A 15424-nucleotide genomic window follows, 5' to 3' on the forward strand; every position below is an offset into this window, starting at 1 on the left:
TTATACGATGTAACGTAATACGTTATAACGTTATACCATATAGCGTATTACGTTATAACGTTATACCATATAACGTAATACGTTATAACGTTATACCATATAACGTAATACGTTATAACGTCTTACCATATAACGTAATACGTTATAACGGTATACCATATAACGTTATACCATATAACGTAATATGTCATAACGTTATACCATATAACGTAATACGTTATAACGTTTTACCATATAGCGTAATACGTTATAACGTTTTACCATATAGCGTATTACGTTATAACGTTATACCATATAACGTGATACGTTATAACGTTATACCATATAACGTGATACGTTATAACGGTATACCATATAACGTGATACGTTATAACGTTATACCATATAACGTGATACGTTATAACGTTATACCATATAACGTGATACGTTATAACGTTATACCATATAACGTGATATGTTATAACGTTATACCATATAACGTGATACGTTATAACGTTATACCATATAACGTGATACGTTATAACGTTATACCATATAACGTGATACGTTATAACGTTATACTGTATTACGTAATACGTTATAACGTTATACCATATAAAGTAATACGTTATAACGTTATACCATATAACGTAATACGTTATAACGTTATACCATATTACGTAATACGTTATAACGTTATACCATATAACGTAATACGTTATAACGGCATACCATATAACGTTATACCATATAACGTAATACGTTATAACGTTATACCATATAACGTAATACGTTATAACTGCATACCATATAACGTTATACCATTTAACGTAATACGTTATAACGTTATACCGTATAACGTAATACGTTATAACGGCATACCATATAACGTTATACCATATAACGTAATACGTTATAACGTTATACCATATAACGTAATACGTTATAACGTTATACCATATAACGTAATACGTTATAACGTTATACCATATAACGTAATACGTTATAACGTTATACCATATAACGTAGTACGTTATAACATTATATAATATAACGTAATACGTTATAACGATATACCATATATCGTAATACGTCATAACATAATACCATATAACGTAATACGTTATAACGTTATACCATATAACGTATTACGTTATAACGTTATACCATATAACGTAATACGTTATAACGTTATACCAGATAACGTAATACGATATAACGTTATACCATATAACGTAATACGTCATAACGTTATACCATATAACGTAATACGTCATAACGTTATACCATATAACGTAATACGTTATAACGTCTTACCATATAACGTAATACGTAATAACGGTATACCATATAACGTTATACCATATAACGTAATACGTTATAACGTTATACCATGTAACGTGATGCGTTATAACGTTATACCATATAACGTAATACGTTATAACGTTATACCATATAACGTATTACGTCATAACCTAATATCATATAACGTAATACGTTTTAACGTAATACGTTATAACGTTATAACGTTATACCATATAAAGTAATACGTTATAACGTCTTACCATATAACGTAATACGTTATAACGGTATACCATATAACGTTATACCATATAACGTAATACGTAATAACGGTATACTATATAACGTTATACCATATAACGTAATACGTTATAACGTTATACCATGTAACGTGATACGTTATAACGTTATACCATATAACGTAATACGTTATAACGTTATACCATATAACGTATTACGTCATAACCTAATATCATATAACGTAATACGTTTTAACGTAATACGTTATAACGTTATAACGTTATACCATATAAAGTAGTACGTTATAACGTCTTACCATATAACGTAATACCTTATAACGTTATACCGTATAGCGTATTACGTTATAACGTTATACCATATAACGTAATACGTTATAACGTTATACCATATAACGTGATACGTTATAACGTTATACCATATAACGTGATACGTTATAACGGTATACCATAAAACGTGATACGTTATAACGTTATACCATATAACGTGATACGTTATAACGTTATACCATATAACGTGATACGTTATAACGTTATACCATATAACGTGATACGTTATAACGTTATACTGTATTACGTAATACGTTATAACGTTATACCATATAAAGTAATACGTTATAACGTTATACCATATAACGTAATACGTTATAACGTTATACCATATTACGTAATACGTTATAACGTTATACCATATAACGTAATACGTTATAACGGCATACCATATAACGTTATACCATATAACGTAATACGTTATAACGTTATACCATATAACGTAATACGTTATAACTGCATACCATATAACGTTATACCATTTAACGTAATACGTTATAACGTTATACCATATAACGTAATACGTTATAACGGCATACCATATAACGTTATACCATATAACGTAATACGTTATAACGTTATACCATATAACGTAATACGTTATAACGTTATACCATATAACGTAATACGTTATAACGTTATGCCATATAACGTAATACGTTATAATGTTATACCATATAACGTAGTACGTTATGAAATTATATAATATAACGTAATACGTTATAACGATATACCATATAACGTAATACGTCATAACATAATACCATATAAAGTAATACGTTATAACGTTATACCATATAACGTATTACGTTATAACGTTATACCATATAACGTAATACGTTATAACGTTATACCATGTAACGTGATACGTTATAACGTTATACCATATAACGTAATACGTTATAACGTTATACCATATAACGTAATACGTCATAACGTTATACCATATAACGTAATACGTTATAACGTCTTACCATATAACGTAATACGTAATAACGGTATACCATATAACGTTATACCATATAACGTAATACGTTATAACGTTATACCATATAACGTATTACGTCATAACCTAATATCATATAACGTAATACGTTTTAACGTAATACGTTATAACGTTATAACGTTATACCATATAAAGTAATACGTTATAACGTCTTACCATATAACGTAATACGTTATAACGGTATACCATATAACGTTATACCATATAACGTAATACGTTATAACGTTATACCATATAACGTAATACGTTATATCGTTATACCATATAACGTAATACTTTATAACGGCATACCATATAACGTTATACCATATAACGTAATACGTTATATCGTTATACCATATAACGTATTACGTTATAACGTTATACCATATAACGTAATACGTTATAACGTTATAACAGATAACGTAATACGATATAACGTTATACCATATAACGTAATACGTCATAACATAATACCATATAACGTAATACGTTATAACGTTATACTATATTACGTATTACGTTATAACGTTATACCATATAACGTAATACGTCAAAACCTAATATCATATAACGTAATACGTTTTAACGTAATACGTTATAACGTTATACCATATAACGTGATACGTTATAACGTTATACCATATAACGCAATACGTTATAGCGTTATACCATAAAAAGTAATACGTTATAACGGTATACCATATAACGTTATACCATATAACGTAATACGTTATAACGTTATACCATGTAACGTGATACGTTATGACGTTATACCATATAACGTAATACGTTATAACGTTATACCATATAACGTAATACGTTATAACGTTATACCATATAACGTAATACGTTATAACGTTATACCATATAACGTAGTACGTTATAACATTATATAATATAACGTAATACGTTATAACGATATACCATATAACGTAATACGTCATAACATAATACCATATAACGTAATACGTTATAACGTTATACCATATAACGTATTACGTTATAACGTTATACCATATAACGTAATACGTTATAACGTTATACCAGATAACGTAATACGATATAACGTTATACCATATAACGTAATACGTCATAACGTTATACCATATAACGTAATACGTCATAACGTTATACCATATAACGTAATACGTTATAACGTCTTACCATATAACGTAATACGTAATAACGGTATACCATATAACGTTATACCATATAACGTAATACGTTATAACGTTATACCATGTAACGTGATGCGTTATAACGTTATACCATATAACGTAATACGTTATAACGTTATACCATATAACGTATTACGTCATAACCTAATATCATATAACGTAATACGTTTTAACGTAATACGTTATAACGTTATAACGTTATACCATATAAAGTAATACGTTATAACGTCTTACCATATAACGTAATACGTTATAACGGTATACCATATAACGTTATACCATATAACGTAATACGTAATAACGGTATACTATATAACGTTATACCATATAACGTAATACGTTATAACGTTATACCATGTAACGTGATACGTTATAACGTTATACCATATAACGTAATACGTTATAACGTTATACCATATAACGTATTACGTCATAACCTAATATCATATAACGTAATACGTTTTAACGTAATACGTTATAACGTTACAACGTTATACCATATAAAGTAGTACGTTATAACGTCTTACCATATAACGTAATACGTTATAACGTTATACCGTATAGCGTATTACGTTATAACGTTATACCATATAACGTAATACGTTATAACGTTATACCATATAACGTGATACGTTATAACGTTATACCATATAACGTGATACGTTATAACGGTATACCATAAAACGTGATACGTTATAACGTTATACCATATAACGTGATACGTTATAACGTTATACCATATAACGTGATACGTTATAACGTTATACCATATAACGTGATACGTTATAACGTTATACTGTATTACGTAATACGTTATAACGTTATACCATATAAAGTAATACGTTATAACGTTATACCATATAACGTAATACGTTATAACGTTATACCATATTACGTAATACGTTATAACGTTATACCATATAACGTAATACGTTATAACGGCATACCATATAACGTTATACCATATAACGTAATACGTTATAACGTTATACCATATAACGTAATACGTTATAACTGCATACCATATAACGTTATACCATTTAACGTAATACGTTATAACGTTATACCATATAACGTAATACGTTATAACGGCATACCATATAACGTTATACCATATAACGTAATACGTTATAACGTTATACCATATAACGTAGTACGTTATGAAATTATATAATATAACGTAATACGTTATAACGATATACCATATAACGTAATACGTCATAACATAATACCATATAAAGTAATACGTTATAACGTTATACCATATAACGTATTACGTTATAACGTTATACCATATAACGTAATACGTTATAACGTTATACCATGTAACGTGATACGTTATAACGTTATACCATATAACGTAATACGTTATAACGTTATACCATATAACGTAATACGTCATAACGTTATACCATATAACGTAATACGTTATAACGTCTTACCATATAACGTAATACGTAATAACGGTATACCATATAACGTTATACCATATAACGTAATACGTTATAACGTTATACCATATAACGTATTACGTCATAACCTAATATCATATAACGTAATACGTTTTAACGTAATACGTTATAACGTTATAACGTTATACCATATAAAGTAATACGTTATAACGTCTTACCATATAACGTAATACGTTATAACGGTATACCATATAACGTTATACCATATAACGTAATACGTTATAACGTTATACCATATAACGTAATACGTTATATCGTTATACCATATAACGTAATACTTTATAACGGCATACCATATAACGTTATACCATATAACGTAATACGTTATATCGTTATACCATATAACGTATTACGTTATAACGTTATACCATATAACGTAATACGTTATAACGTTATAACAGATAACGTAATACGATATAACGTTATACCATATAACGTAATACGTCATAACATAATACCATATAACGTAATACGTTATAACGTTATACTATATTACGTATTACGTTATAACGTTATACCATATAACGTAATACGTCAAAACCTAATATCATATAACGTAATACGTTTTAACGTAATACGTTATAACGTTATACCATATAACGTGATACGTTATAACGTTATACCATATAACGCAATACGTTATAGCGTTATACCATAAAAAGTAATACGTTATAACGGTATACCATATAACGTTATACCATATAACGTAATACGTTATAACGTTATACCATGTAACGTGATACGTTATGACGTTATACCATATAACGTAATACGTTATAACGTTATACCATATAACGTAATACGTTATAACGTTATACCATATAACGTAATACGTTATAACGTTATACCATATAACGTAATACGTTATAACGTTATACCATATAACGTAATACGTTATAACGTTATACTATATTACGTAATACGTCATAACGTTATACCATATAACGTAATACGTTATAACGGCATACCTTATAACGTTATACCATATAACGTAATACGTTATAAGGTTATACCATATAACGTGATACGTTATAACGTTATACCATATAACGTGATACGTTATAACGTTATACCATATAACGTAATACGTTATAACGTTATACTATATTACGTAATACGTTATAACGTTATACCATATAAAGTAATACGTTATAACGTTATACCATATAACGTATTACGTCATAACCTAATATCATATAACGTAATACGTTTTAACGTAATACGTTATAACGTTATAACGTTATACCATATAAAGTAATACGTTATAACGTCTTACCATATAACGTAATACGTTATAACGGTATACCATATAACGTTATACCATATAACGTAATACGTAATAACGGTATACCATATAACGTTATACCATATAACGTAATACGTTATAACGTTATACCATGTAACGTGATACGTTATAACGTTATATCATATAACGTAATACGTTATAACGTTATACCATATAACGTATTACGTCATAACCTAATATCATATAACGTAATACGTTTTAACGTAATACGTTATAACGTTATAACGTTATACCATATAAAGTAATACGTTATAACGTCTTACCATATAACGTAATACGTTATAACGTTATACCATATAGCGTATTACGTTATAACGTTATACCATATAACGTAATACGTTATAACGTTATACCATATAACGTGATACGTTATAACGTTATACCATATAACGTGATACGTTATAACGGTATACCATATAACGTGATACGTTATAACGTTATACCATATAACGTAATACGTTATAACGTTATACCATATAACGTGATACGTTATAACGTTGTTCCATATAACGTGATACGTTATAACGGTATACCATATAACGTGATACGTTATAACGTTATACCATATAACGTGATACGTTATAACGTTATACCATATAACGTGATACGTTATAACGTTATACCATATAACGTAATACGTTATAACGTTATACCATATAACGTGATACGTTATAACGTTATACCATATAACGTGATACGTTATAACGGTATACCATATAACGTGATACGTTATAACGTTATACCATATAACGTGATACGTTATAACGTTATACCATATAACGTGATACGTTATAACGTTATACCATATAACGTGATACGTTATAACGTTATACTGTATTACGTAATACGTTATAACGTTATACCATATAACGTGATACGTTATAACGGTATACCATAAAACGTGATACGTTATAACGTTATACCATATAACGTGATACGTTATAACGTTATACCATATAACGTGATACGTTATAACGTTATACCATATAACGTGATACGTTATAACGTTATACTGTATTACGTAATACGTTATAACGTTATACCATATAAAGTAATACGTTATAACGTTATACCATATAACGTAATACGTTATAACGTTATACCATATTACGTAATACGTTATAACGTTATACCATATAAAGTAATACGTTATAACGTTATACCATATAACGTAATACGTTATAACGGCATACCATATAACGTTATACCATATAACGTAATACGTTATAACGTTATACCATATAACGTAATACGTTATAACGTTATACCATATAACGTAATACGTTATAACGTTATACCATATAACGTGATACGTTATAACGTTATACCATATAACGTAATACGTTATAACACTATACCATATAACGTTATACCATATAACGTAATACGTTATAACCTTATACGATGTAACGTAATACGTTATAACGTTATACCATATAGCGTATTACGTTATAACGTTATACCATATAACGTAATACGTTATAACGTTATACCATATAACGTAATACGTTATAACGTCTTACCATATAACGTAATACGTTATAACGGTATACCATATAACGTTATACCATATAACGTAATATGTCATAACGTTATACCATATAACGTAATACGTTATAACGTTTTACCATATAGCGTAATACGTTATAACGTTTTACCATATAGCGTATTACGTTATAACGTTATACCATATAACGTGATACGTTATAACGTTGTACCATATAACGTGATACGTTATAACGGTATACCATATAACGTGATACGTTATAACGTTATACCATATAACGTGATACGTTATAACGTTATACCATATAACGTGATACGTTATAACGTTATACCATATAACGTGATATGTTATAACGATATACCATATAACGTGATACGTTATAACGTTATACCATATAACGTGATACGTTATAACGTTATACCATATAACGTGATACGTTATAACGTTATACTGTATTACGTAATACGTTATAACGTTATACCATATAAAGTAATACGTTATAACGTTATACCATATAACGTAATACGTTATAACGTTATACCATATTACGTAATACGTTATAACGTTATACCATATAACGTAATACGTTATAACGGCATACCATATAACGTTATACCATATAAAGTAATACGTTATAACGTTATACCATATAACGTAATACGTTATAACGTTATACCATATTACGTAATACGTTATAACGTTATACCATATAACGTAATACGTTATAACTGCATACCATATAACGTTATACCATTTAACGTAATACGTTATAACGTTATACCGTATAACGTAATACGTTATAACGGCATACCATATAACGTTATACCATATAACGTAATACGTTATAACGTTATACCATATAACGTAATACGTTATAACGTTATACCATATAACGTAATACGTTATAACGTTATACCATATAACGTAATACGTTATAACGTTATACCATATAACGTAGTACGTTATAACATTATATAATATAACGTAATACGTTATAACGATATACCATATAACGTAATACGTCATAACATAATACCATATAACGTAATACGTTATAACGTTATACCATATAACGTATTACGTTATAACGTTATACCATATAACGTAATACGTTATAACGTTATACCAGATAACGTAATACGATATAACGTTATACCATATAACGTAATACGTCATAACGTTATACCATATAACGTAATACGTCATAACGTTATACCATATAATGTAATACGTTATAACGTCTTACCATATAACGTAATACGTAATAACGGTATACCATATAACGTTATACCATATAACGTAATACGTTATAACGTTATACCATGTAACGTGATACGTTATAACGTTATACCATATAACGTAATACGTTATAACGTTATACCATATAACGTATTACGTCATAACCTAATATCATATAACGTAATACGTTTTAACGTAATACGTTATAACGTTATAACGTTATACCATATAAAGTAATACGTTATAACGTCTTACCATATAACGTAATACGTTATAACGGTATACCATATAACGTTATACCATATAACGTAATACGTAATAACGTTATACTATATAACGTTATACCATATAACGTAATACGTTATAACGTTATACCATGTAACGTGATACGTTATAACGTTATACCATATAACGTAATACGTTATAACGTTATACCATATAACGTATTACGTCATAACCTAATATCATATAACGTAATACGTTTTAACGTAATACGTTATAACGTTATAACGTTATACCATATAAAGTAGTACGTTATAACGTCTTACCATATAACGTAATACGTTATAACGGCATACCATATAACGTTATACCATATAACGTAATACGTTATAACGTTATACCATATAACGTAATACGTTATAACTGCATACCATATAACGTTATACCATTTAACGTAATACGTTATAACGTTATACCATATAACGTAATACGTTATAACGGCATACCATATAACGTTATACCATATAACGTAATACGTTATAACGTTATACCATATAACGTAATACGTTATAACGTTATACCATATAACGTAATACGTTATAACGTTATGCCATATAACGTAATACGTTATAATGTTATACCATATAACGTAGTACGTTATAAAATTATATAATATAACGTAATACGTTATAACGATATACCATACAACGTAATACGTCATAACATAATACCATATAAAGTAATACGTTATAACGTTATACCATATAACGTATTACGTTATAACGTTATACCATATAACGTAATACGTTATAACGTTATACCAGATAACGTAATACGATATAACGTTATACCATATAACGTAATACGTCATAACGTTATACCATATAACGTAATACGTCATAACGTTATACCATATAACGTAATACGTTATAACGTCTTACCATATAACGTAATACGTAATAACGGTATACCATATAACGTTATACCATATAACGTAATACGTTATAACGTTGTACCATGTAACGTGATACGTTATAACGTTATACCATATAACGTAATACGTTATAACGTTATACCATATAACGTATTACGTCATAACCTAATATCATATAACGTAATACGTTTTAACGTAATACGTTATAACGTTATAACGTTATACCATATAAAGTAATACGTTATAACGTCTTACCATATAACGTAATACGTTATAACGGTATACCATATAACGTTATACCATATAACGTAATACGTTATAACGTTATACCATATAACGTAATACGTTATAACGTTATACCATATAACGTAATACGTTATAACGGCATACCATATAACGTTATACCATATAACGTAATACGTTATATCGTTATACCATATAACGTATTACGTTATAACGTTATACCATATAACGTAATACGTTATAACGTTATAACAGATAACGTAATACGATATAACGTTATACCATATAACGTAATACGTCATAACATAATACCATATAACGTAATACGTTATAACGTTATACTATATTACGTATTACGTTATAACGTTATACCATATAACGTAATACGTCAAAACCTAATATCATATAACGTAATACGTTTTAACGTAATACGTTATAACGTTATACCATATAACGTGATACGTTATAACGTTATACCATATAACGCAATACGTTATAGCGTTATACCATAAAAAGTAATACGTTATAACGGTATACCATATAACGTTATACCATATAACGTAATACGTTATAACGTTATACCATGTAACGTGATACGTTATGACGTTATACCATATAACGTAATACGTTATAACGTTATACCATATAACGTAATACGTTATAACGTTATACCATATAACGTAATATGTTATAACGTTATACCATATAACGTAATACGTTATAACGTTATACCATATAACGTAATACGTTATAACGTTATACTATATTACGTAATACGTCATAACGTTATACCATATAACGTAATACGTTATAACGGCATACCATATAACGTTATACCATATAACGTAATACGTTATAACGTTATACCATATAACGTGATACGTTATAACGTTATACCATATAACGTAATACGTTATAACGTTATACCATATAACGTAATATGTTATAACGTTATACCATATAACGTAATACGTTATAACGTTATACCATATAACGTAATACGTTATAACGTTATACCATAGAACGTAATACGTTATAACGGCATACCATATAACGTTATACCATATAACGTAATACGTTATATCGTTATACCATATAACGTATTACGTTATAACGTTATACCATATAACGTAATACGTTATAACGTTATAACAGATACCGTAATACGATATAACGTTATACAATATAACGTAATACGTCATAACATAATACCATATAACGTAATACGTTATAACGTTATACTATATTACGTATTACGTTATAACGTTATACCATATAACGTAATACGTCAAAACCTAATATCATATAACGTAATACGTTTTAACGTAATACGTTATAACGTTATACCATATAACGTGATACGTTATAACGTTATACCATATAACGCAATACGTTATAGCGTTATACCATAAAAAGTAATACGTTATAACGGTATACCATATAACGTTATACCATATAACGTAATACGTTATAACGTTATACCATGTAACGTGATACGTTATGACGTTATACCATATAACGTAATACGTTATAACGTTATACCATATAACGTAATACGTTATAACGTTATACCATATAACGTAATATGTTATAACGTTATACCATATAACGTAATACGTTATAACGTTATACCATATAACGTAATACGTTATAACGTTATACTATATTACGTAATACGTCATAACGTTATACCATATAACGTAATACGTTATAACGGCATACCATATAACGTTATACCATATAACGTAATACGTTATAACGTTATACCATATAACGTGATACGTTATAACGTTATACCATATAACGTGATACGTTATAACGTTATACTATATTACGTATTACGTTATAACGTTATACCATATAACGTAATACGTCAAAACCTAATATCATATAACGTAATACGTTTTAACGTAATACGTTATAACGTTATACCATATAACGTGATACGTTATAACGTTATACCATATAACGCAATACGTTATAGCGTTATACCATAAAAAGTAATACGTTATAACGGTATACCATATAACGTTATACCATATAACGTAATACGTTATAACGTTATACCATGTAACGTGATACGTTATGACGTTATACCATATAACGTAATACGTTATAACGTTATACCATATAACGTAATACGTTATAACGTTATACCATATAACGTAATATGTTATAACGTTATACCATATAACGTAATACGTTATAACGTTATACCATATAACGTAATACGTTATAACGTTATACTATATTACGTAATACGTCATAACGTTATACCATATAACGTAATACGTTATAACGGCATACCATATAACGTTATACCATATAACGTAATACGTTATAACGTTATACCATATAACGTGATACGTTATAACGTTATACCATATAACGTGATACGTTATAACGTTATACCATATAACGTAATACGTTATAACGTTATACTATATTGCGTAATACGTTATAACGTTATACCATATAAAGTAATACGTAATAACGTTATACCATATAACGTAATACGTTATAACGTTATACTATATTACGTAACACGTTATAACGTTATACCATATAACGTAATACGTTACAACGGCATACCATATAATGTTATACCATATAACGTAATACGTTATAACGTTATACCATATAACGTAATACGTTATAACACTATACCATATAACGTTATACCATATAACGTAATACGTTATAACCTTATACCATGTAACGTAATACGTTATAACGTTATACCATATAACGTAATACGTTATAACGTTATACCATATAACGTAATACGTTATAACGTTATACCATATAACGTGATACGTTATAACGTTATACCATGTAACGTGATACGTTGTAACGTTATACCATATAACGTGATACGTTATAACGTTATACTATATTACGTAATACGTTATAACGTTATACCATATAAAGTAATACGTTATAACGTTATACCATATAACGTAATACGTTATAACGTTATACTATATTACGTAATACGTTATAACGTTATACCATATAACGTTATACGTTATAACGGCAAACCATATAAAGTTATACCACATAACGTAATACGTTATAACGTTATACCATATAACGTAATACGTTATAACGGCATACCATATAACGTTATACCATATAACGTAATACGTTATAACATTATACCATATAACGTGATACGTTATAACGTTATACCATATAACGTGATACGTTATAACGTTATACCAAATAACGTAATACGTTATAACGTTATGCCATATAACGTAATACTTTATAACGTTATGCCATATAACGTAATACGTTATGACGTTATACCATATAACGTAATACGTTATAACGTTATACCATATAACGTTATACGTTACAACGTTATACCATATAACGTAATACGTTATAACGGCATACCATATAACGTTATACCATATAACGTAATACGTTATAACGTTATACCATATAACGTGATACGTTATAACGTTATACCATATAACGTGATACGTTATAACGTTATACCATATAACGTGATACGTTATAACGTTATGCCATATAACGTAATGCTTTATAACGTTATGCCATATAACGTAATACGTTATAACATAATACCATATAACGTAATACGTTATAACGGCATACCATATAACGTTATACCATATAACGTAATACGTTATAACGTTATACCATATAACGTAATACGTTATAACTTTATACTATATTACGTAATACGTTATAACGTTATACCATAAAAAGTAATACGTTATAACGTTATACCATATAACGTAATACGTTATGACGTTATACCATATAACGTAATACGTTATAACGTTATACCATATAACGTAATACGTTATTACGTTATACCATATAACGTTATACCATATAACGTAATACGTTATAACGTTATACCAGATAACGTAATACGTTATAACGTTATACCATATAAAGTAATACGTAATAACGTTATACCATATAACGTAATACGTTATAACGTTATACTATATTACGTAACACGTTATAACGTTATACCATATAACGTAATACGTTACAACGGCATACCATATAATGTTATACCATATAACGTAATACGTTATAACGTTATACCATATAACGTAATACGTTATAACACTATACCATATAACGTTATACCATATAACGTAATACGTTATAACCTTATACCATGTAACGTGATACGTTATAACGTTATACCATATAACGTGATACGTTATAACGTTATACCATATAACGTAATACGTTATAACGTTATGCCATATAACGTAATACTTTATAACGTTATGCCATATAACGTAATACGTTATGACGTTATACCATATAACGTAATACGTTATAACGTTATACCATATAACGTTATACGTTACAACGTTATACCATATAACGTAATACGTTATAACGGCATACCATATAACGTTATACCATATAACGTAATACGTTATAACGTTATACCATATAACGTGATAC

This window comes from Bombus huntii, chromosome 5 (assembly GCF_024542735.1).
Source record: "Bombus huntii isolate Logan2020A chromosome 5, iyBomHunt1.1, whole genome shotgun sequence".
In the NCBI taxonomy this organism is placed as follows: Eukaryota; Metazoa; Arthropoda; class Insecta; order Hymenoptera; family Apidae; genus Bombus; species Bombus huntii.